This window comes from Balaenoptera musculus, chromosome 10, assembly GCF_009873245.2.
Source record: "Balaenoptera musculus isolate JJ_BM4_2016_0621 chromosome 10, mBalMus1.pri.v3, whole genome shotgun sequence".
Taxonomy (NCBI): Eukaryota; Metazoa; Chordata; class Mammalia; order Artiodactyla; family Balaenopteridae; genus Balaenoptera; species Balaenoptera musculus.
Window position 1 is genome coordinate 25845230 of NC_045794.1, and position 25861 is coordinate 25871090.

The 25861-nt window shown below is 39.7% G+C and overlaps 1 pseudogene; it reads right to left on the reverse strand.

The window, feature by feature from the left end:
• Positions 1–20476: 20476 nt before the first annotated feature.
• LOC118901634 lies at positions 20477–21654 on the reverse strand (annotated as a pseudogene).
• Positions 21655–25861: the final 4207 nt, after the last annotated feature.

Consider the following 25861-nt stretch of genomic DNA (forward strand, 5'->3'; position numbering starts at 1 on the left):
ACTCAGGTATCCTAACCATATTGTCACAGCCCTAAAACGCCTCACTTCCTTCAGAGAGTGGTTCAAGTATTAGATCATTAGAGAGTATTAGATCCAATCACTGAGAAAGTACTCCTGGTAAGATGATTATTAAATAAATTCTTACTCACTTAGGTTGTTTTAATCTCCCCTATTATGGAGTGAATAGGAACTGAAAATGATTTAGCCTGTAAATCCGTTTAATCTAATTTGTAACATAAAGTTAAAGATTTCATTTCCATATTACAGCAGGCAATTTGATGCAAAGCTTCCAGATGAGCACTGGGCCAGTCACCAGAGTAGGGGCCACACCCTCAAGAGGCTTAATTATACTTGAGATAAAACACACACTGATCTACAGAATAAGGTCTATGGTCCAGAGCCAAAAGACACTGATTTTGGAGTTGGGGGACCCAGGCTCTGGTTCCAGAACTAGCACTGAGGAGCCGTCACCTCCCCAGCCCCTGTGCCATTTCTGAATGTGTAAGTGAGAGAATGTGATGGGACAGTGTCTAAGATCTCGAAGATCTACGATTAACTGATTCTCTTCTATGAAGATAAATCAAAGGCTGTAGATTAATCAAGAGAGACATAAGAGCAATACTAATAGCTAACCTCTACTGAGTTCTTACTATGTGCCAGACATTGAGCTAAAATCTTTACAAGCTTTGAACCATTTAAGCCTTAAACAACTATTTGGGGCATTACTATCATATTCCTTTTAGAAATGGAAAAAAATTGAAAAAAAAACTTTCCAAGATCACACAACTAAAGTGGTGGGTCACACTGTTGGAAGAAGTGGCTGTTAAAGTGGGATCTGACAGGACAAAGATGGTTTCTGGTAAGTCTGAGGGATATACACCCCCAAAGTCAGTTGCAAAGCAATTCCTTTCACCCCATCTCCAGTGCCAAGAGCCTGCCTCAAGCTGTCACCAGCTCCCACCAGGACCCCAGCACAGGCGCCAACCTACCACAGCCAGCTTCTCTTGGTACACCCACCCCCATCCAGAGTGACCTTTCCAAAACCCTTGTCTGATGTTGCCTTTTCCTCAATAAATATTTGCTGAATTAATCCATGAAAATTGTAGTTTATTTATGTTAGAAAATAAAAAGAGCTGATTGTTGGTGAAAAGAAGAAAGAAGGCAGTGGTGGTTCCAAAGGCAGGTCAAAGGGTTTAGATTCATGTAGTAAAACAAAGGGGAGCCTCTGTAGATTCTCCACCCAGAAGTGGCACAATGAATGTGTTCTACCAGTGGGCATAGAACACACTGATGAAGGAAGAACAAAGACTGGCCAAGGTGCTGTGGTGGCCACCAGGCTGGGGCTGATGAGGCCACCAGGGTGGTGCCTGTGTAGCCTGAGGCAGGTGGGGACAGGGAAACACTCCCCAAGAAACTCTTGCAAGGAAAGAGGAAAAGAGAAAGGTTAAAGATGGTTTCGTGGGCCTTACAAAGCATCAAAAATGGAAGCAAAAAGGAAATAAAGTCTTTGGGGGTTAGTCTTTTAGTACCTTAAATATCTGGAATTTCAAAGGAGCTGTAGTCCTGACAACATAACCCCAATGCTTTTGAGCTTTTCTACAATTTTGATGTTTCTAACAACCCAAATCTGTACCTAGAAATCCTTTTTAGCAACAAAAAGAAATCTTAAAGAAAACTTTTATATCAAACTGATAGCTGACTGGTGATGAACATCTTTAAATAATCCATTTCTCTGTTTCATTTTTCCACTAATGTCAGGTCACACCAACATTTTATTTTCACAGTACACATAATCTTGAGGTAAACATTTTGTTGGAATCAATTCAAAGACCCAAATCTCAGCCTTCACCTGTATTTTAACCCCCAAAATATTAGAATAATACCAATGTGAATGTTAGCTTCATCTTAATTTTAGAATAATTTCAACATATAAAACACATTCCCTTAATCCCTAACCTTTTCATTCCAAGAAGAAAGTGATAACGTTTTCTTTCTCATTGCTCTCTATTCTAAGTCAGGACAGAGTTCAGAATCACAAACATTACTTGAATCTCATACTGGATCAGGCAACCAATACATTTTCCAATATGTGTATTTTGGTTCAGTTGAGTTTCATTTCAATTCTTTTTCTCCTGTGTCTAGTTTCACAATATGATTAATGACCAAACTTATCTTGGTCTCCCCACAATTACCTTGAGAATGTGCAATACTAGATTTTTCACTTACTATAAATGCAAAACAGAGATGCGATTTTCAATGTGATTTTCAATGCCCTTAAAATATACAGATATTTATCATTGACTGTTTTTAATAAATTCCTTGGATTTTGCATATGGAAATATTCTATGTGATAACCATTAACTTTTAAAAATAAAGTGCTGTCAGTGATAAGTATCATATTAACAACATTGTAAGTTAAACTCTTCTTTACCTAGAGACAGAACAATGGTAGAAACCGGTCCTCACACTATATACATCCTCTGAACTCTACCTCAGAAAAACCACTTCTAACATCAAGAATTATTTTCTTAAGAGGGAAAAATATTAATTAATTTCAATAATAAAGTAATTTATAAAGTGATTGTTGTAAATTAATTGACATCATATTATTCCGATTTTGACCTGAGAAACCACTGGATTTTTTCCCCCCTGAATCCTCTTGCCAATTCACTGGAATTCAGTTCTCTGAATCTTCATACATAGGTGCCTGTAGAACATTACTACCATTCCATAGTGAGCAACATTCAAAACCCAGTCTTACTATCCAAAACCACAGGCTTCCACAACAGCTCCAATCCCAGCTCAGGTACAGCTTGGCTCAGCTGGCCCTACTCTGCCTTCACCTCTGGATTCCAAATACACAAAATCTTTTATTAATTCCTTCTACCTGCCAGGACCTTTCTCACCTCCAAGCCTGCACACATATTGTTCCCGCTGGAATACTTAATCCCTTTTCTGGCTTGGCAAACCCTACTTGTTCTCCACACCCCGGCTAAAAGGTCACTTCTTCAGCAAGGTCTTAGCTGCCTATATGTTCTTATAGCTTCCAATCTTAGCATAACAAGGATCATACTCTCATTAAAGTCAGCTTTCTCCTTTAGACTGTAAGCTCCATGAGCACTGATTGACACTGAGTGCTCGATAAGACTTGATTTGCAGGGTTATTACAAAGATTAAATGAGGTAAGGTATAGAGTGCTTAGCTACACAGACTGCTATTTTTATTATAGCAGTTTACATGCTTGATGACAAAGTGTTAATATGATAGCAAAAACAGTGTTAATATGATAGCAAAAAAAAAGCCATTGGAGCCAAAAAAAGCCATTAGAGCCCGAAAAGCCATTGGAGCCATAAAAGCCATTAGAGCCCCAAAAGCCATTGGAGCCAAAAAAAGCCACCTCAGAATGCCTCAGATATGAGTGATAGATATGAGTGGTCATATCTCCAGAAAATCATCAAAGTCAAGCTCAATTGCCATGGCATCCCATTGACCTAAATTTGGCAGACTCAGTGGCCCTTTAAGAACACTTTACAAAGCCTAACTTACAATACATTTCCATCTTTCAGTTAGAAAATAGTAAGAAATATGATGAAAACAGGGTTAAAGGACTACAAGATAATTATGAAATAATTTTGTGTTTTTCATAGGATAAAATAAATGAGTAAATACATCAATGTTAGATGGGAAAGGAGATTTTCATAATGAGAAGACAAAGATTGCTTTCAACAACAAAGTGGAACCAGGCACTAACAAATATAACTGTATGGATGAATCTCAAAAACAGTATGCAGGGACTTCCCTGGTGGCGCAGTGGTTAAGAATCCGCCTGGTAATGCAGGGGACACGGGTTCGAGCCCTGGTCCAGGAAGATCCCACATGCCACGGAGCAACTAAGCCCGTGAACCACAACTATTGAGCCTGAGTGCCACAACTCCTGAAGCCCACGTGCCTAGAGCCCGTGCTCCACAACAAGAGAAGCCACTGCTTGCCGCAACTAGAGAAAGCCCGTGCGCAGCAACAAAGACCCAAAGCAGACAAAATAAATAAATTAATTAATTTTTAAAAAAAACACTATGCAGAGTGCAAGAAGATAGACACAGGGTACATGATACTCCATTTGTGTGAATTTCTAGATGAGACATAATCTACGGTGGTGACAGAAAGCTGACTAGTAGTTAATGGGGCAAGGAGAGGTAGGATAGAATGTAAACAATATAAGGGAAGATCTGGGGATGATGCAAATATTCTATATCTTCACTGGAGAGGAACTTACACGAGGGTATACTTTTGTCAAAACTTATTGAACTGTATACTTAAAGAGGTACATTTTATCATCTATAAATTATACAACAAAAAGTTGAAAATTATATTCACAAAAGAGACTCTCTATGGTGCTAAAAGAATTAGAAAGATACTATCAAATTTTTAAAGAAATACAGAGATAATACTAACTTGTATCTTTTAAATGTTTATATTAATTACTGTGGAAAGTTTCATGTGTCTGCGTGTATGTTTGTATGTGTTTCAGTTTGCTGTTATTCCTGAATTGTATCTTATTAGTAATTACGAATGAATTATCTCAACTAAGGTGACCTGACTCTGAGATCTCACTCTTAGCCATAATTCTGTGCTACCTCAGCTTTGTGGTCTGAATGCCTAGACATCCCATATGATCAGTCACTCAGTAACATAACAGGTTAGTGGTAATTGCTCTCCTAATTGAGCCCAGGTCCTAACTTGTACATGTAGAACACAGAAATGCACAGTAATTAGAATCCTGTAGGCAGAGGCAACTGTCCATGTTTTCTTTCCCTTTTGGCACATTCTAAAAGATGGAAGATATAGTAATACCTCTGAAAAGCTGGGAAATATATCAAAGCTTGTCAAGCCAAAGCCTGCAGCAAACACTTCTTTGACCTCACACAACTGCAGATGTTCCAGCATGTCTGCTCCAATGTGCTCAACAAGGGTGATGTGGGTCACGGGGCCCCATACACTGGGAAGCATGCTGGATTCCAAACAGCATTGTCTTCCTTGTCTCCTACAACCACAAGGACAGATGCAACCATCGATTAAAAAATAGTAACAGCGTCCTAGTTCCAATGAGAAAAGCATTACAAGAGGGAAATTGTCCTTAGCTCAATATGATAATAATCAGATGTGAGGTTTTTCTATTTACATAAGTAGAGTTTCCATTGAAATTCATTACTGAGAGGGATTAGAAAAGATATGTTGCACAGAAGTTTGGCTTTGCTGAAACTAAGATATGCCAAGAGGGATGTTACCCATCAAGTGCTCCATTCTAAGCCTGCTCCAGAGGTTCCTTTTGCAAACTGGGAGACCAAAAGAAAAAAATTATCTCAGTAGGAAGTAGACGGGTTACTTTGCTGATTTAGTATCTGCTTAGCTGTTTGGTTCTAACTACGTTTCAAATTAACTGACCAAGGGTTTTACCTGTTCTACTCTCATCAGGTAGATGAATTTGTGTATGGTATTTGCCATCACTTCATTATATAGTCACATTTGATATATTTAATAAATCTAGGTTTCTTAATCCACATTTTTATAGGTATGGGATGGATATAAGTGTATACATGTGCATATATGTACATGATTCAAAAGGTAGTTTTCCTTTGAGACAAAAATTTCAGTTTTTACTTTTGGTGGTTGTTTTAGTCTGCTTGGGTTGTCATAACAAAATACCATAGACTGAGTGTTTCAAGCAACAGAAATTTTTCTCACAATTCTGGAGGCTGGCAATTCAAGATCAAGGTCCCAGCATGGTCTGGTTCTGGTGAGGGATCTCTTCATGGCTTACATACGGCCACCTCGTCACTGTGGTCCTACGTGGCCTTTCCCTGGTGCAGTGGGACAGAGAGAACTCTTTCTTCTTCTTCTTCTTCTGAAGCCACCAGTCCTATTGGATTAGGACCTCACCGTTATGACCCCATTTTACCTGAATTGCCTCCTTGCCCTATCTCCAAATACAATCACAGTGGAAAATAAGGGTTTCAACATATCAGTTTTGAGGAGGACAAAATACAGTCCATGGCAGTGGGTTTTGAGCAGAATGTCTGTTTGTGTATCCAGCAAATATTTATTAAGCACAGGCTGAATGACAGGTTCTGGAGACACAAAAGTTAAGGAAGACAAGATTCAAGTCCTCAACCTATGCATAGTCTTCATGTAACAGTCAATTGATTATAATGACAAGGTAGAATAATTTCTAAATTTAGAATGTAAAATGAAGAATTTTTGACTTTTGTTTCATTAGGCCTTTAATTTAATAAATGAGAATTAAATTGAAATAGAAGTGACTAAGGAGAAACCTTTTTTTTCAACTTTTCATCTAGGGAAACAAGGCCACATTTTTGGGGAACTTGGTATTCGTATTACAGTTCAACCTGTGGGAGTGGACACCTGGACTTGATGTGCTGCATCCCTTCCTCCACCCTTCTCCTCCCCACTGGTGACAGTGATCCAGAATGCCGAGCTGTCAGTGGGATATGGAGGAAAATGTTCTCATTGACACCAGAGAGGTCTTGATTCTGGTCACCAGATGAGGCACAAACCCTTCCGAGTGCTCTTAAATGTATCTGGTTTTCTTAGGAAATCTAGAGCTATTTGAATCTCACTAACCTCTTCCCTCTTTTTCCTCACACTAGGAAACTTGATCTGCAGAAAAGAAGAGTGCATTTGAAGCTTAGTTGAAATGCAGTGACAGGAAAATCATTCAACATAACAGAAAAAGCCTCTAAAAAGTTCTAAGTTTTCTCAAATTGTGAGATGTATTTCATTGTTTTCATGGGATCTATAGTCATCATAATTTGAATCAAAACAGGTATTTTTTCAAGGTCTTGGGTTCTTAAATTTTTTTTATTGTTAAATAATCTGATCAAGATAATTCTATCAGAAAGCAATTATACTCCAATAAAGATGTTACAAAAAATGTATAACGATTAGAAAGAAAAAAGAAAATAAAAAAAGAAAAAGAAAAAAGAAAAAAAGAAAAGAAAAATTATTAAACTGGTGCCAAAACAAACACTGAGAAAAAAAAAAAAAAAAAGATAATTCCATCAGGAATTCTACATCTGCTGGCATATACTTGAGCCGGTCACTCAGCCTCTCCGAATTTAAGCACTTTGATGATTAAAAAATAGGCCTGACACCTTCAGGGGCATGAGACATGGCTTTAAAACTGCAAACCAAAATATCTTTGAGCTTACATACATTTTTTTTCCCCTTAATCCTTAAAACAACTCTGAGATATAATACTTATTTTATCCATTTTTATATATGAGGAAACTGAGGCCAAGAAAGGCTAAATGACTTTCCTGTAGCCACAAATTTACTAAGAGGTGGGGCAAAGTCACTATGAAAGTCACAGGCCAGTTCAATTCCAAAGCCCTTCCTTACTCTTCCCATTTTCTCCCCTTGCCTCTCTCCTCTTCTTTCTAATAAGAACAATCAGACCAACATACAGCATTTTCATTTTTCAAAGGAGTCTCACATACATGGTTTCATTTGATAATCAGCATCTCTGGATGATAGGAAAGGGCAATGATAGTTTCTCTGTAACACAGGTGTGGAAACAGTGACTCAGAAACGTTCCCAAGGTCACAACCATTTGAAATGTGAAATTAGGTGTTGAGTTCAGTTTTCCAATCTCCATTTCAATGTGCTTTTCATTACATCTCATTTTCAAACATTAAATTGACCCTAAATTTATAACACCTATGTGTTTCTTTTACTCTCGTCGTCTGCGTGTTCTTGAACCCTGAGTGTTCCTCTGGGGGTGTTTTCCTTTCCAGTGAGGGCACAGACATTCTTGTGTATAAGGGTACAAATGTCTTCGCCAAGCATGTCTAAATATGAAACATATCAAAGCCAGCCAGAGGCAAAGTCGTTATTAGTAGTCAAGTCAGAAAGAAATTTGGGTCAAATTTATTTTTATGCACTTTAATGTCTTAAACATTTGATTGATTCCTAGTGTTTTCCACAGGGCTTTCACTTTGATTCTGGTTCTCCACATTTTCTACACTCACTATTCCGGGGAGCAAATCTTTGAGCACATCTGGATCTTTTCCTTCTGGATGTTTTGGAAGAGGCAACCACAAAATAAAATGTATACACTTGTTTATGCAGTTCGCACTGCTTTTCCCAAGATAGAGAGGACTGCAGCTGTTTGTCATCTATTTCTAAAAACTCTTCTCCCTTGTTGTCATCACCAGTGCAAAGATTCAATAGCTCCATACTATCCCAGGGTCATCGCCTATCTTTGCAAAATATAGTAAGTAATTGGGAGGTTCACTTAGGATGCTTGTCTTAAGAAGTAAATATACAACCACCCAACCACTCCTGAGTCATGTCCTAGCCAGCTCTTTTTAGATGATTTTAGGGAGACACTTTCCTTAAAGCAAGCTCTTTCATTACTCATCCCCACTGTCAGTGAGATACATAAAATGCGAGTTTTGATTGAGGGCTTGTGAACTGTCAGTGCTTCCTCCTTACATATATTACCTTCACAGTCCTCATAAAAACTTCATCCTCAGAAGGCATAGTATTTCTATTTTCTTACATTTTCCTTTTTTTGAATTTTTAAATTTTATTATACAGCAGGTTCTTATTAGTTATCTATTTTATACATGTTAGTGTATATATGTCAATCCCAATCTCCCAATTCATCATGGTAAGTATTTTTAATCTTCATTTTTCAGATGTGGAAACTGGGGCTCAGAGGCACTAAGTAATATGCTCAAGACTGTACATTTAGTATGTGGTAGGACCATGATTTGAAACTAGGTCTGTGATTCTAAAGGCATTGTTCTAACTACTATGCTATATAGATACTGTGCAGCTCTGTACTGTATTGTACTCTACCATACTATTTTAAACTATTCCTCTCTACACTGTTCCATGCTATACCAGACCACTCTATACTGTACTATATCACCCTGTGCTATAGTATATCACACTATGTTATACTATGGTGTAATATACCACACTAAGATATAATATACAAGAATATACTATACCAAAATATATTAACCATAATAACAATATGGATACTACACTTCATTATCCTATGCTATGTTATTTAGTATAATTTAATAATTAACTTTAAATCAGCATCTTTATAACTGGAACACGCACACAAGGTCATCATGGAAGAGATGCTTAACATTCTGGAATGGTTTACTGATCACATGGTGCTTACAATGAAGTGGCAAAGATGGGGCATCGGAGAATCTATTGCCTAGGAGATGTTTAATGCTTCCCCTCAGGAAACACCACAGCTCTTTATTAATGGGAGGTCCACTTCCACTTTGGGCTACAAACTGAAAGATTTGAGGGGAAATTCTTTCCCCAAAAAGAGATTTTTAAACACCCATAATTTTCATAGTTTTGGAAGAACATATGGAATATGTAAAAGTATACTGCATAAATAACTCTTTATATAATAAGGAAATTATTCTAAAATAAAAAATAATTTACCCAGAGTTATGCAACTTCTGAAAATCAAGCTTTTTCCTTTGTTTTTTCTTTCAGCTTATGTCCAAATGAATATTTTTTTTATTGGAGTATAATTGCTTTACAGTGTTGTGTTAGTTTCTGCTGTATAATGAAATGAATCAGCTATATGTATACCTATATCCCCTCCTTCTTGGACCTCCCTCCCACTGCCCCCCCATCTCAGCCATCTAGGTCATCACAGAGCACTGAGCTGAGCTTCCTGTGCTTTATAGCATGTTCCTGCTAGCTAGCTATTTTATGCATGGTAGTGTATATATGTCAATCCTAATATCCCAATTCATCCCACCCTCCCCTTTTCCCCCTGTGTCCACATGTCTATTCTCTACGTCAACGTCTCTGTTCCTGCCCTGCAAATAGGTTCATCTGTACCATTTTTCTAGATTCCACATATATGTGTTAATATATGATATTTGTTTTTCTCTTTCTGGCTTACTTCACTCTGTGTGACAGACTCTAGGTCCATCCACAACCCTACAAATGACCCAATTTCGTTCCTTTTAATGGCTGACTAATATTCCATTGTATATATGTACCACATTTTCTTGATCCATTCATCTGTGATTGGACATTTAAGTTGTTTCCATGTCCTGGCTATTGTAAATAGTGCTGCAATGAACACTGAGGTACATGTGTCCTTTTGAATGACAATTTCCTCAGGGTATATGCCCAGTAGTGGGATTGCTTGGTCATATGGTAGTTCTATTTTTAGTTTTTTAAGGAACCTCCAACTGTTCTCCACAGTGGCTGTATCAATTTACATTCCCACCAACAGTGCAAAAGGGTTCCCTTTTCTTTACACCCTCTCCAGCATTTATTGTTTCTAGATTTTTTGATAATGGCCATTCTGACCGGCATGAGGTGACACCTCATTGTAGTTTTGATTTGCATTTCTCTAATAATTAGTGATGCTGAGCATCTTTTCATATGTCTCTTGGCCATCTGTATGTCTTCTTTGGTGAAATGTCTATTTAGGTCTTCCGCCCATTTTTTAATTGGGTTGTTTGCTTTTTTGATACTGAGCTTCATGAGCTGTTTATATATTTTGGAGAATAATCCTTTGTCTGTTGCTTCGTTTGCAAATATTTTCTCCCATTCTGAGGGTTGTCTTTTCATTTTGTTTATGGTTTCCTTTGCTGTGCAAAAGCTTTTAAGTTTAATTATGTCCCATTAGTTTATTTTTGTTTTTATTTTCATTACTCTAGGAGGTGGGTCAAAAAAGATCTTGCTGTGGTTTATGTCAAAGAGTGTTTTTCCTATATTTTCCTCTAAGAGTTTTATAGTGTCCAGTCTTACATCTAGGTCTTTAATCCATTTTGAGTTTATTTTTGTGTATGATGTTAGGTAGTGTTCTAATCATTTTTTACATGTATCTGTCCAGTTTTCCCAGCACTACTTATTGAAGAGGCTGTCTTTTCTCTATTGTATGTTCTTGCTTCCTTTGTCATCAATTAGGTGACCATATGTGTGTGGGTTTTGCTCTGGGCTTTCTATTCTGTTCCATCAATCAATATTTCTGTTTTTGTGCCAGTACCATACTGTCTTGATTACTGTAGCTTTGTAGTATACTTTGAAGTTGGGGAGCCTGATTCCTCCAGCTCTGTTTTTCTTTCTCAAGATTGCTTTGGCTATTCGGGGTCTTTTGTGTTTCCATTGTAAAATTTGGAAAATTTTTGTTCTAATTCTGTGAAGAATGCCATTGGTAATTTGATAGGGATTGCATTGAATCTGTAGATTGCTTTGGGTAGTATAGTTATTTTCACAATATTGAACCTTCCAAATCCAACAACATGGTATATTTCTCCATCTGTTTATGTCATCTTTGATTTCTTTCATGAGTGTTGTATAGTTTTCTGAGTACAGGTTTTTGCGTCCTTAGGTAGGTTTATTCCTAGGTATTTTATTCTTTTTGTTGCACTGGTAAATGGGATTGTTTCCTTAATTTCTCTTTCTGATTATTCATTGCTAGTGTATAGGAATGCAAGATATTTCTGTGCATTAAACCTGTATCCTGTAACCTTGCCAAATTCATTGGTTAGTTCTAGTACTTCTCTGGTGGCAGCTTTAGGAATTTCTATGTATAGTATCATGTCATCAGCAAACAGTGACAGTTTTACTTCTTCTTTTCCAATTTGGATTCCTCTTATTTCTTTTTCTTCTCTGATTGCCGTGGCTAGGATTTCCAAAACTATGTTGAATAACAGTGACGAGAGTAGACATCCTTGTCTTGTTCCTGATCTTAGTGGAAATGCTTTCAGTTTTTCACCATTGAGAATGATGTTTGCTCTGGGTTTGTCATATATGGCCTTTACTATGTTGAGGTAGGTTCCCTCTATGCCCACTTCTGGAGAGTTTTTATCATAAATGGGTGTTGAATTTTGTCAAAAGCTTTTTCTGCATCTATTGAGATGATCATATGGTTCTTCTTCAATTTGTTAATATGGTGTATCACATTGATTGCTTTGTGTATATTGAAGAATCCTTGCAACCCTGGGATAAATCCCACTTGATCATGGTGTCTGATCCTTTTAATGTGTTGCTGGAGTTTTTGCTAGTATTTTGTTGAGGATTTGTGTGTCTATGTTCATCAGTGATATTGGTCTGTAATTTTCTTTTTTTGTGATATCTTTGTCTGGTTTTGGTATCAGGGTGATGGTGGCCACATAGAATGAATTTGGGAGTGTTCTACCCTCTGCAGTTTTTTGGAAGAGTTTGAGAAGGATAGGTGTTGGCTCTTCTCTAAATGTTTGATAAAATTCGCCTGTGAAGGCATCTGGTCCTAGACTTTTGTTTGTTGGAAGATTTTTAATCACAGTTTCAATTTCATTACTTGTGATAGGTCTGTTTATATTTCCTAATTCTTCCTGGTTCAGTCTTGGAAAATTGTACCTTTCCAAGAATATTTCCATTTCTTTGAGGTTGTCCATTTTATTGGTATATGCTTGCTTGTAGTGGTGTCTTATAATCCTTTGTATTTCTGCAGTGTCAGTTGTGATTTCTCTATTTTCATTTCTAATTTTATTGATTTGCGTCCTCTCCCTTTTTTTCTTGATGAGTCTGGCTAAATGTTTATCAATTTTGTTTACCTTCTCAAAGAACCAACTTTTAGTTTTATTGATCTTTGCTATTGTTTTCATTGTTTCTATTTCATTTCTTTCTGCTCTGATATTTATGTTTTCTTTCCTTCTACTGACTTTAGGTTTTCTTTCTCTTGTTGCTTTAAGTGTAAGCTTAGATGGTTTATTTGAGATTTTTCTTGTTTCTTGAAGTGAGCTTGAATTGCTATGAACTTCCTTCTTAGAACTGCTTTTGCTCCATTCCATAGGTTTTGGGTCATTGTGTTTTCATTGTCATTTGTTTCTAAGTATTTTTTTATTTCCTCTTTGATTTCTTCAGTGATCTCTTGGTTATTTAGTAGCATACTGTTTAGCCTCCATGTATTTGTGTTTTTTACAGTTTTGTTCCTGTAATTGATTTCTACTTTCATAGTGTTGTGGTCAGAAAAAATGCTTGATATGCTTTCAATTTTGTTAAATTTACCACGGCTTGATTTGTGACCCAAGATGTGATCTATCCTAGAGAATGTTCCATGTGCACTTGAGAAGAAAGTGTATTTTTGCCACTTTCATATGGAATGTCCTATAAATATCAATTAAATCTGTCTGGTCTATTGTGTCATTTAAAGCTTGTGTTTCCTTATTTATTTTCTGTTTGAATGAGCCATCTATTGGTGTAGTGGGGTATTAAAGTTCCCCACTATTATTGTTTTTATGTCAATTTCCCCTTTTATGGTTGTTAGCATTTGCCTTATGTGTTGAGGTGCTCCTATGTTGGGTGCATAAATATTTATAATTGCTATAGCTTCTTCTTGGATTGATCACTTGATCATTATGTAGTGTCCTTCCTTATCTCTTATAACAGTCTTTATTTTAAAGTCTACTTTATCTGATACGAGTATTGCTGCTCTAGCTTTCTTTTGATTTCCATTTGCATGGAATATCTTTTTCCATCCCTTCACTTTCAGTCTGTATGTGTCTCTAGGTCTGAAGTGGGTCTCTTGTAGACAGGATATATATGGGTCTTGTTTTTGTAACCATTCAGCCAGTCTGTGTCTTTTGGTTGGGGCATTTAATCCATTTACATTCAAGGTTGTTGGCGACATGTATGTTCCTACTACCATTTTCTTAATTGTTTTGGGTTCTTAAGTGTTTTTTCTTCTCTTGTGTTTCCTGCCTAGAGAAGTTCCTTTAGCCTTTGTTGTAAAGCTTATTTGGTAGTGCTGAATTCTCTTAGCTTTTGCTTGTCTGTAAAGCTTTTGATTTCTCTGTCGAATCTGAATGAGATCCTTGCTGGGTGGAGTAAACTTGGTTGTAGATTTTTCTCTTTCATCACTTGAAGTATATTCTGCCACTCCCTCCTGGCATGCAGAGTTTCTGCTGAAAAATCAACTGATAACCTTATAGGGATTCCCTTGTATGTTATTTTTTGCTTTTCCCTTGTTGTTTTTCATATTTTTTCTTTGAATTTAATTGTTAGTTTAATTAATATGTGTCTCAGTATGTTTCCCTTCGGCTTTGTCCTGTACGGGACTCTCTGTGCTTCCTGGACTTGGGTGGCTATTTCCTTTCCCATGTTAGGGAAGTTTTTGGCTATAAGCTCTTCAAATATTTTCTCAGACCCTTTCTTTTTCTCTTCTTCTTCTGGGACCCCTATAATATGAATGTTGGTGCATGTAGTATTTTCCCAGAGGTCTCTGAGTTTGTCCTCAATTCTTTTCATTCTTTTATCTTTATTCTGCTCCTTGGCAGTTATTTCCACCATCTGTCTTCCAGCTCACTTATTTGTTCCTCTCCTTCAGTTATTCTGTTTTTGATTCTTTCTAGTGTATTTTTCATTTCAGTTATTTTGTAGTTCATCTCTGTTTGTTCTTTAGTTCTTCTAGATCTTTTGTTAAACATTTCTTGTATTTTCTCAATCTGTGCCTCCATTCTATTTCTGAGTTTCTGGATCATCTTTACTATCATTACTCTGAATTATTTTTCAAGTAGGTTGCCTATTTCCTCTTCATTTATTTGGTCTTGTAGGTTTTTCCCTTGCTCCTTCATCTGTGACATATTTTTTTGTCATCTCATTTTTTTTTTGATAGGTGGGATTGTGTTTCTGTCTTACTGGTCATTTGGCCTGAGTCTTCCAGAACTGGAGTTTGTAGGCTGTTAGGTAGAGCCAGGTCTTGGGGTCGAGATGAGGACCTCTGGGAGACCTCACTCTGATGAATATTCCCTGGGATCTGAGGTTCTCTGTTAGTCCAGTGTTTTGGACTTGGAGTTCCCACCACAGGAGCCAGGCCCTACCTCCAGCTTGTGAACCAAGATTCTGCAAGGCACATGGGGTGGCAAAAAAGAAAAAAAGGAGCAGAACAATAACAAAGAGTAAAAAATAAAATAAGATGGGAAAACTAACAGATATGTTAAAAAAAATTAAGATATGGATGAAACTACAGCTGGAAGGTAAAACTGAACCACAATATCAAAGAAGAGGGAAAAAGAAAAAGCTGGAAAGGGCCTTGGCTGTGGGGGGGGGGGGCTTAGGAAGGGGCAGGGTTTATGGGGGGCGGGGCCTATGCTTAGGACCCACAGGGTTGGAAAATGCACTGGGGGGTTGGGGGGCAGGGCTTAGGCTCAGTGCACCAGAGGGGGCAGGAGTGCCTCTGGCCTTGGAGAGTGGAGGACTGGCCCTGGAGCCCAGCAGTCTTCCTGGAGCCCAAGTGGGTGGGAGAAACACCCACTGCGCTCTCCCCTTATCCTCCAAACCTCCAAGGGTCCCCCCAGGCATAGGAACTCCTCCCCTCTCCCAGCCACCCCTCAGGGCGTCAGTCCCATCCAGCCTCCACTTCTCCTTCCCCCACACTCCTCCTACATCCTACCTGGTCGCTAGAGGGTTCCTCCCATCTCCTTGGACATTGAGGTCCAAATGAATATTTTTAGGTGTTAAAATGATAGGACAGATACAATTTTATATTCAGCTTTCATTATATCAAGTTTTTCAAAGTATTTTAATAAAAGGAAGAAAAGTGCTTCCAGTGGTCAATCAAACATGAAAGAGCTGGTAATGAGGCTTGCCTGGGACTTGCATATCTTCTGTACCTAGCAACCTATAAATAAAAAGAAAAGAAAATCAACTTCATCTAATAAATTATTTCCTTTGATTTAAGCCAGAGATTTAAAACCATATTTATACTGAGAGTGGATGAAAGCAGACAAATAAAGCCCAGAAAATAATTCCTGCTCTTCTAGCCATGAAACTTTCGGCTTGTCCAAAGTTACCCATTAGCCACCTGTGTAAGATTGACTGCCAGCCAATAACCTGCGAATACTCAGGAAATATCCTGAAGCCAGCCAGGAAGGTGTACTGAAATCAGAAGCTTCTGTCAAGTGTAACAGGTGCATCAGTGTACAAGTGTGAGTGCTGGAAGGATAGAAACAGCCTAGAGGATTATAGTCAAAGGATTGTAGTCAAATCCTTCTTCTGCTCTTTAGACAAAAGTGAGTGAATAAATGAGCCTACACTGTATACTTAGTGGGGCTGGAATTTCATGGTTATGCATGTTGTGCTGTGTATCATTTGACCATTTGTCCATTCATGCCACAAACAGGAGCTTCTTGGGTAAACATTAATGTCAATATCCCAAAAAGTGTTTGAAAGTGAGCTAAGAAGTATGTTAAAGTAGCTTGGAACAATGAAGGAGCTAGAAGGAGGGTGAAAAATGTCTCCCTTGGGAGCGCTCAGGGAAGCCAGCATTGACCCCTGGGAACTGGTGTTAGGTCAAGTCAGAATCTGACGTCTTCACTAACGATCTGGAAAAGGGAGTGAATGGCTCATTAATATAATGCACAGTTGAAGTGAAATGATTGATTGGATGCAAGAAAGTAGAGAAATCAGTGATGTTGGTAAAATGAGATGCAACTTAGCGAAATGCTTCCTCATCTGTTAGACAGAAAATCAGCATCTGAAACTCATTTAATGGGAACTATCAGTTGGGAAAGCACCGCTGCCAGCAGAGGCCTGGAGGTGATGCTGGGAAGAAAGTTAGACAGGAGATGAGAGGCCGAGCCGGCATGATTACAGTGTCTCTCTGGAAAGACCTCATGACAGCCGGCCTGTGTCCATGGGCTTCCCACAGGTCCTGACACCAAGCCACAGCCTCTGAAGTCCACTCTGCTGCTGCCTGGTGGCCAGCCTGTCCTCTGCCTTCTGGTTCTGGCTGAGAAGATGGCTCCATGCGGGCTTCCACTTACTGCTCTGCACAAGGAGAAGTTGACGATGTTCAACAATTTGGTGCTTTGGGGCCAGAATCCAGGCCAAGGACAGAGGTGTGACTCAGACCCAGGACTGAAGGTTAGGGGTATTACTGGGTAGACCTGGGAATTGCATCCTGATCTCTGACCTATAGCTGATTATGACTTTTCTGAGATAAAGTTGGAACCAACCAAAACTCGAGCTACTTTTCATTCCAGCATTTGTAGGAAGTAGATCACGAAGTCTCTGCTGTTTGCTACTGTGCATTACATGCATCAGCTGATGGGCAAACCCTAATTATTCTGAATACATTTGCATCTGGACTCACACTCGTAACTTTGTGCTGACCTTGCTCCCATTGGTTCCCTTATTAGTGGTCACTCTGCTGAGCTCCTGCAGAGACCACTGCTTGTTAGTTGAGAACAGCAATGTTCGCCGTGAGGTGCAAAAGTGGAAAACAAAACCACTATGTTAACCTCATTAATATGTATAAATTCTCTCCTCAATACATGGAGCAAGAATCATTGCATTCCTAAATTTTTCAAAATCAAGTTAAATTTGCATGCATTTTTTTTTTTAGATATTCATTTTTATTTAATTTATTTATTTATTTGGCTGTGTTGGGTCTTCATTTCTGTGCGAGGGCTTTCTCCAGTTGAGGCAAGCGGGGGCCACTCTTCATCGCGGTGCGCGGGCCTCTCACTATCGTGGCCTCTCTTGTTGCGGAGCACAGGCTCCAGACACGCAGGCTCAGTAGTTGTGGCTCACGGGCCTAGTTGCTCCGCGGCATGTGGGATCTTCCCAGACCGGGGCTCGAACCCGTGTCCCCTGCATCGGCAGGTAGATTCTCAACCACTGCACCACCAGGGAAGCCCTGCATGCATTTTTATTGAAGATATTTAATATCTTAATTTACAAGAAGGTTGAGAGATATATTCAATCCAGAGAAATGAAGAAGGGCCTCTGGTCTTTTTTTTTTTTTTTCTCAGTGAAAGATGTACATTTATTTGAACCGATAAGTCTATGCAAATACACTCAGTCACAATAGGGAGCTTCTTAGGCCTGACAATAACTTAAATTCTAAAAAGTATGCAGGACCGTTAGAGACCTTCACCCTCATGGTAAACTATGTCCCTTTATATTGGAAGAGGACTTTAGTTCTCCCCTATCCCCCTGCTCAGGATTAAATGAGAGACTTCAGGTTTGGTGTAAAACTGTTAGCTGTCCTAATCCAGAATAACATACACAATTTGGACTCTAGGAATGAGGGACAAAAGGGAGGGTGATCTAGAAAGTGGGTAGGGACAAAAGTGGGTAGGATTTCCGCTTCTGCAGAAAATGTCCAAGGATGGCAGACTCTAGTTAAGATCAATGGGGGAAGATGTCTTAGTGTGTAAGTAGAGAAATATGACAAGGCAAAGCTGACCTTAGCCATCAAGAATGAAGGAGTCAGGGGAAGGAATGTCTGTGTGCAGTAGACAACTGTTTTAGAAAGGGCAGAAATGGAAACCAGCAATGATTCTGATCTAGGGCTTGGCTAGCTTAAATGTTCTGTCATTGTACACAAACTTTTCACGAAGAGATCCAATCATTAATGCAACAAACTCAAATGAATTCTAGGTTGAGAGTGGTTCTCTTCTCAAACATGGGGCTGAACCAGTTACTGGGAGAGGAGGGATGGAGGGGTGGAATCTGAGCATCTCAATAAGTCATCTAGCTCTGGCCACTTTGGGCATTCCTGGGGGATACATAACAGCTCACTATAATAACACAACACATACTGAAACCTGTTTGTTCCCCAAGACCAACACCACAGTGAGTTTTTACCATCTTAAGTTACAGAGACATTATTTAGCCCAGGTTACAATTGGATTTCACAAAAGAGAATTTGATTACATAGATATTTATAAAATGAATGTGGTTAAGAAAAAAGTACAGGGCCTGGAAGTCAAAAAAGCTACTACATTCCAGTCCTCTCTGCTGCTGTTCAGCTGTGTGAAACTGAGGAAATTCTCTAACATCTCTGGGCCTGTTTGTTCATCTGTAAAGTGTGATGATGAACCCCTGTTACTCCCTCAGTGTTTTCAAGCAGATCCCAAGATGGTAGCTCATTGTGGAAACTTAAAAGCAAACGTAAGATGTGGCACTGAAACAAAGTGGACAGCTGCTTGAACTCTAATATAATCATCCATCCCCACAAAGGGACATGTTGGCCACTGGCCAATAAGTATGGTCAAGTGACATTTACTTGTAACTTTTGAGAAGAGTAATTTTCAGATGCTAGTCTTGGAATAAGCTCAAGAGGAGTCTCAGATCATTTCCAGTTTGAATGAACAATTCTTATTTTGGGTTTGGCTGGAGGTGGGGCTAGATGAAACTGAGCTGCATATCCTTCTGAAGTCACAAGGAAAAGCCAGCCTTTATTCTAGCAGTGTTTGGTCTGGAACAGCTGCTCCATAGGTGTCAGCCCTATGCCCCATATCATACTTTAAATAATATCACTAATACTTTATCCAAAATACACTTGAGTTGTATATGCTTATTATAGGAGAGAAAAGAACTAATATTCACCATGTGCCCGCTATGAGATAAGCACTTGTTAGTGTTTTCCATACATTCTGTCATTTAATCCTCAAGGCAATTTAAAAGGTAGATATCACTGTTCCCATTTTACAGGCAACAAACCTGAGACTCAGAGTGCTTATGACTTGCCCAAGTTCACACCACTAGGACATGACAGAGATCTGAAATAAAAATTCAGGTCTTCTGACTTCAGTCCATGCTTTTTTCTCCTATAATATCATGCTGCATAGAAGAAAAAGAAATGAAGGTGAATGATTAGCCAGCAAAGTTAGGGAAAAGGGTATGCTATTAGTAAAGAGCTCACCCATTCTATATTATTCTGCAATGTCCAACTTTCAAGGAATCAGATTATGATAGAAATCTTCAATATTAAATCACTACTAAACATAAGCAATCCGTCCTTGATGATCCAGAAGGTGTTTTCAGATCTTGCTCTGCCTTATAGTTCTCATGAACAAAATTGATTATCAGTGCACTACAAATGTGTGGAAAAGAAAATGCCAGGTAACACCTGCAAGATGCTGGGCACTGTGTGGCTTTTTTCCACTTTTTTTACTCCAGGTCAAGGAAACAAATAGAAGCTATCAACATGGTCCTGCCTCTTGGGACATATATTCTAAACATATAACCATTCTTATTCCCAATGAGAAAGAAATCATTGCAAAAGAATCTCACCTTTCACCAAATTCTACCCTTAACATCCTAAACCAGTCATATCACTGTGCACAATATTTTTGGCAGTCACAAACTCTATCACGAAGCCAATAAATAAACAATTGGAGAATTTAAGTGGTATTTAAATGCCCCTTGTTGGGTGGGTCAGACTGCATGAGGCAGTGTGGCTATGTGGAGGACCAGAGGTCTGGACTCATGGTGAACAGCTTGCTCCTGCCAGAGAGTTACCAAAGCCAAGGTTCTTGACTTGCATGTTCTTCAGTCATCCCAGTACCTATATCCCTAGCAACCTTAAAGCAATGAAATAGCTGCAAGCAACCATGTCCAAATAAAGAGCTCAATAGTTGCATCTCCAAGAAGTGGCCAATTCAGAAAGGCATTTTTTGGCAAGCTAGAGCAGACTGGGGTGAAAGTTGTACCGAAGGCTTGAGAAGAGCCTGATGTGTTTCACGAGATTGGGCTCCACCACATAGGCCCGCTCCCCCTTGGCCCTCAACAGTGAGTACAGTGCCATGTTCTTGCCGAAGCCCTTGTGGCAGTACACCTGGGACAGGTAGGTGAGGGTCCGGCGGGCCACCCGAGCAGGGAAAGGTATTGCCGGGGTGCAAAACTGCAAAGCAAGGACCACGCTGTACAAGGAAGGATGCAGCTGCCGCAGCTCCAGGAAATAGTGCCGGCCCACCTGCTCCACCTGACCCATGCTGTACAGGAAGAAGAAGAGCATGACGGGTTAGCTAAACCCCAGCCGGCTGGCAAACTGCATATATATCCAGGTTAGTAAGGGCCCCAGCAACATGCCAACACCAACCCGCTTCAGGATCCGCATGGGCTCTGGGTGAGGTAGTGCTGGAGCCTCGCAGGGTGATAGAGCTTTAGATAAAGTGCATATCTGAGGTGCGGCTCGGAGAAGCGAGCCCGAAGAAGGTGCTCCAAGACTGGGAAGATCTGCTCTTCTGAAACGGGGTCATCTTCCACCATCAGGACGTAGTCTGGGTTGTAGGTCTGCAGGGAGGATTCCAGACAATAGACGTAGTCCTGCTTCTCTTTCTCAAACGAATTGGTCATCCTCAGTGCCCTCGCAGCTGTTGGCCACAGAGACGTACTTGGACAGCAGCTTGGCATCTAAATGGCTCACGCTCCACTCCACGTTGCACAGGAAAAGTTGGTGCCCCTCGCACTGGGGGCCTCATTGTTGAAGGAGCTGATGAAACTGGGACATGACCTGCAGGACATAGTGGAAGCCAGGTTGCCTGTCCACTGTGATGACGGTGATGACCAGCCAGGGGCGGGGAGTGGCCTGCCAGACGATGGGCACCGAGCCGTTGACAGAGGGCAGCGGAGGGCAGCTTCACCCTCTCTCAAGCTTTGCTGCAGGAACTCTTGGTTCATTCTGTTCAGATGCCAGTGGCGCAGGTAGAAGTAAAAGTTCAGAAGCCAGGGACAGGCCAGGGCGGCCAGCAGACCAAAGGTCACCACCGTTAAGATGAAGAGCTGGACAGCAGTGCTGCCCCAGGAGAGCCGCCTCAGCCTCCGGAGGAGCATGGCAGCTGGAGAGGTTGAAGTACTCATGAGGTCAACCTCTAGTCAGGTCTGGTCCCAAGAACAAACCATCCTGGACCGCAGGTCAGAATCAGTGCAAGTCAAACCTGGACTCGCACACGCCCAGCTCCCGCCTTTCTGTCGGCCTCCCGGTGCCACAGAAGCAGGCGAGGGCTAGGAAAGTGCCCTCGCTGCGACATTCAGTCATCCCTGCACGGATGCTGGCCCTGGCTGCGCGGGGGACACCCTTCTGGGGTCCCGGCAGTCCTCCGGCAGGGAGCGGCCAGCGCCACGAGTGAGGCCGCAGAGAAGCCTCTGGTCTTGAGCCCATTATGATCGCCACCCAGAGGGTCACCTGATACTCACAGTCCTGCTATTCTGTGACCATGTGGCTTGGCCACTGGGCCTACTGAGACTTTCAAGGCGGCAGGACTGTGGGTTCATGCCCCAGGCATCCATGGACCACGCTGTTCAAATCCTGCACCTCCTGAGAATGGGCCAGATAGGTCCACACCGGTCAAAACCTAGGATTAGAAAAAAGGGAAAAATAACTGGTTTGCCCCTTCTGCTTCACCTTCTTGAGCCTAAGCTTTAAAAAGGCTCCAAACCCTGCCCCCAAATAAGAGGACTTCGTTCCTCTAGACCAACAGCCTGCTCACCCTCTTGAGTGGGGAAGGAGAAAACTTTCTCTCTCGTTGTTTAGTAAACGTCTCCATCGTGTTATCCTGCCACAGGGGATTTCTTATGTCATCCTGCCACATGGCTGTATATGTAGACTCTGAGCTTAAGGCTTATGATTTTTAAACCCTAAAAAAATAGATTTTTCAGGGTAAGATCTGGTTCACTGTTTAACCGAAGTTACGTTGAAAGAAATTATTTTATTATTATTTTCTTAAGTCACTCAGATAGCTCATTTTAAGTTTATGGTTACTTAACGTTCGGAAGAAGCAAGGAGTACTGTGTGAACATGAATATAAATTACATGCCAAAGTTTAGTTTGCCAAAGAAAAAATGGCAATGGTAGGCAAAATTCGCATAGTTCTATGCATTTTAAATCAGAAAGTATCCAATGGGCTGTGGACTTGGATGTGGCATTTCAGGGTTACGGTTACAATTAATTGATTACTGTTACAAAACTAACTTGGGGAACCAAGATCCCACTGGTAGCCCTTCACATCACTTTAGTGCAGGCTTCCTTAACCTTAATCCCTCTTTAGGGCACTGAGTCCAGGATGCATATTCCTTCTTGTCTTGTGACATAAAGAGACCCAGTTTTGAGGCTCAGCCCTCTAGAATGCAGTGGTGTGGACAATGCCCCCATGAATTTCAGACAGTCTGGCTCAGCTGTGATGGGCTTAACTGGGGAGGACCCTTCCCTTGGTTTGTAGCTGCTACTGGAGTTAGAATCATTGCTTGTCAAATCATGACTGGATGACCTTGTCCAGCTTTTAAGAGAAAAGATCTGACATTTCCCAACCCCTGCAGCCTTTGCTTCTGTTGTTCATGACACGAAGCCTCCACTCTGGCCAGACCGGAGCCCAGTTCTCTGATTCCTGCTCCAGTGGTCTTTTCCTCAGAGCCATCACAGCGGCTGCTGCTGAGATTAAATTTAATGTCACCCTCAGTTAACCTGACAGGATCCAGCTCTCCCAAACCCCTCCTGGACTGAGAGAAAAGAAGAAGCTTAAGGCAGGAAACTGAAAATGGCCTTTATGTTCCTGGCTTTTCCTGCAGGTAAATCTCTCAGAAAATTGCTGTTTTATTGTTTCCAGGCATTTGGCTCATATTATACCAACACAAGCCTGGAAGGCTCTGTCAGCCCATCTATCAGCTTTTACAGGGTGAGGACTTCTGGAAAACATGAAAACCACTCAACAAATTGGAAATGTTAATGACATGGTCCAAGTAAACACCAAATCTTGGACATTTCCTTCCTGTACCTTCCTCCAGCTAAAAATGATATGAAACACTATTGTGAAGGGAACTTTTAAAAAACATATGTGAGTGTGTGTGTGTGTGCGTGCACGCACGTGCTCAAAGGGGAGAACCTAGTCAAAACCATGGAGAATTTCCAAAGGAAATGAGCCATTCTTCTTCCCTCTGGAAATTGGACTGTATACAACCCAAACTTATTACAATTTTTACTGCAGTAATGGGTCATCAGATATTTCCCCCTATATAACTGTATTATTATTTAATCTTTTATTAGTTTTTCTCCACACATCTGAATAGCATGAGTTGTCCAGAAAACAACATCGATAATTTAGCTGAAAGATAAAAACCCTGTCTAAGTTTGGAATACACTGAGAATTTTTACAAATATTTAATGGGTAATGAACCATTATTTCCCTGAATAATATCCACCATCACAAGGTAACGAGACAGAATTCACCTAAACTGCTTCTGGTGTACATTGCATATCAGCAATTTTTAAATGCCCTGGCTTGCCATTTAGACTTTAAACCACTCCTTGGCAAGTAATCCAATACCTTGGATTCCACTGAGGAACATAGCAGGAAAAAATTGGGAAAGACTGAGTAGTAACTATGCTGTCATTGTTACTCCATGTTGCCATAGTCACTTTTGCTGCGTTTACTCCAATAAAAGCAAATTTTATCCTAGTTCTGGAATGATGTGCGTAGATGTTTTGCTCCTATAAGAGTCCCTGTCCACCGCAGGCACAGTGAAGCTCTTAATTGCTCCAATGCAGCCACAGTGAGCATGTGCCAGAAAAATATCAGAAATAAGAATTTCACGCAGGCATTTGGAATTGACTTCAGCTGCTATAATTGTAAACTAAACACTAGTTGTTTTTTTAAATAAGTTGTCTAAGTTAATGTGGCATTACTGTTCCATACATGTTAAGAAGTTGATTTTTAAGTGTACATTCACACTGTGCTTGGGAAGCTTTCAGCAAATTGTCTGTAGACCTAAAGAAATGTGCATGTTTTATTTTCACTCCGAAGAAAAGAAAAAAATGTATTTTTATTTGTAAAATTATTATTAAAATCAGGTTGTAAGAAGTTTATGAGGATATTTTACTCAGAATATATGGCACATGTGTGGTAGGAACAAAGAGCTACCAAGTGATAAAAGTCTAAAAGCTGCTATCGAAATGGGATCAAAGATTTTTTTCCAGTTCCAATCACCCATCAGTAAGTGGGAAAAGGGATACTCTAAGGGAGTGAATATATCTGTAGTTTGAAAATGTTCTCCCCATTAAGATACAAATTTTATTAAAGATGTTGGTAAACAACCTCTTTCAAAAATGAATTGAAGTAATTATAGATAACATCTTCATTTGTTCATTATTAGGTTAAACCTTACGAAACTAATATTTTCAAAGGTCAAAATTCGTCAAATATGGGAAATTTTTCTTATGTTAAGCCTAATTTTTCTTCTTTTCATTTATCATTATGTATATCTTTGATACACGTCAGTATTTGATCTGGGTTTATAATAAAATACATATATAATAAATCCATAGCACAAACGACGGGAGAACAAGGGCTGTGTAACAATATGGGAGTGATCATTGTTTTGGAAATTCAGTCTAAGGGCAACTTCCACAATTGAACAGAAAATCTAACCCAGAATTTCCTGGAAGCCAAAACAAAACTGGAACAAAAATTACATAACTCCCACCTAATAAAAATACATAGATATTCATAGATGAAAATCAAACTTCCTAGCTATTAAGAAAAATATATCAAGTTTTCATATAAGAGGTATTTCTAAATTTAATACTTAATATTTATGTAATGTTATATAGTTTATAAATCTTTCTCTTAATGATCAATTTGTTTGAAATTAATGAATCATTTAAGATGTTGAAAAGAAGAATGTGGAGGGGAACTGGAAGTAGTGCGTCTCTGCTACTGGATGAAGAAAGGAGTACTCCTCCTAAGAAGTGCCCTTCCTCCAGGCATGCTCTGATTCATGTACTCAATAATTTGGTTTCTAAAGAATGGTTCCATATTGGAAAAACCATTTTATATTATGAATTATTAAATTGATTTTCAGATGAAAATTAAACTAATGAGCACTAGGCCAGTTAATCTGGGGTTTTTCCCCCCCCAAGAATTTGGACAAACTGAAATCAAATTTCCAGATTTGCTGAGTTGGGAAACCAAATTTGGAAATGCAAGAAGGTAAAAGCAAACTTGGGAATTTTTTTTATAGATTTACTTCTCTAGACGTTCCCACACCACATTACAATTTCAATATGGGTTAAAGA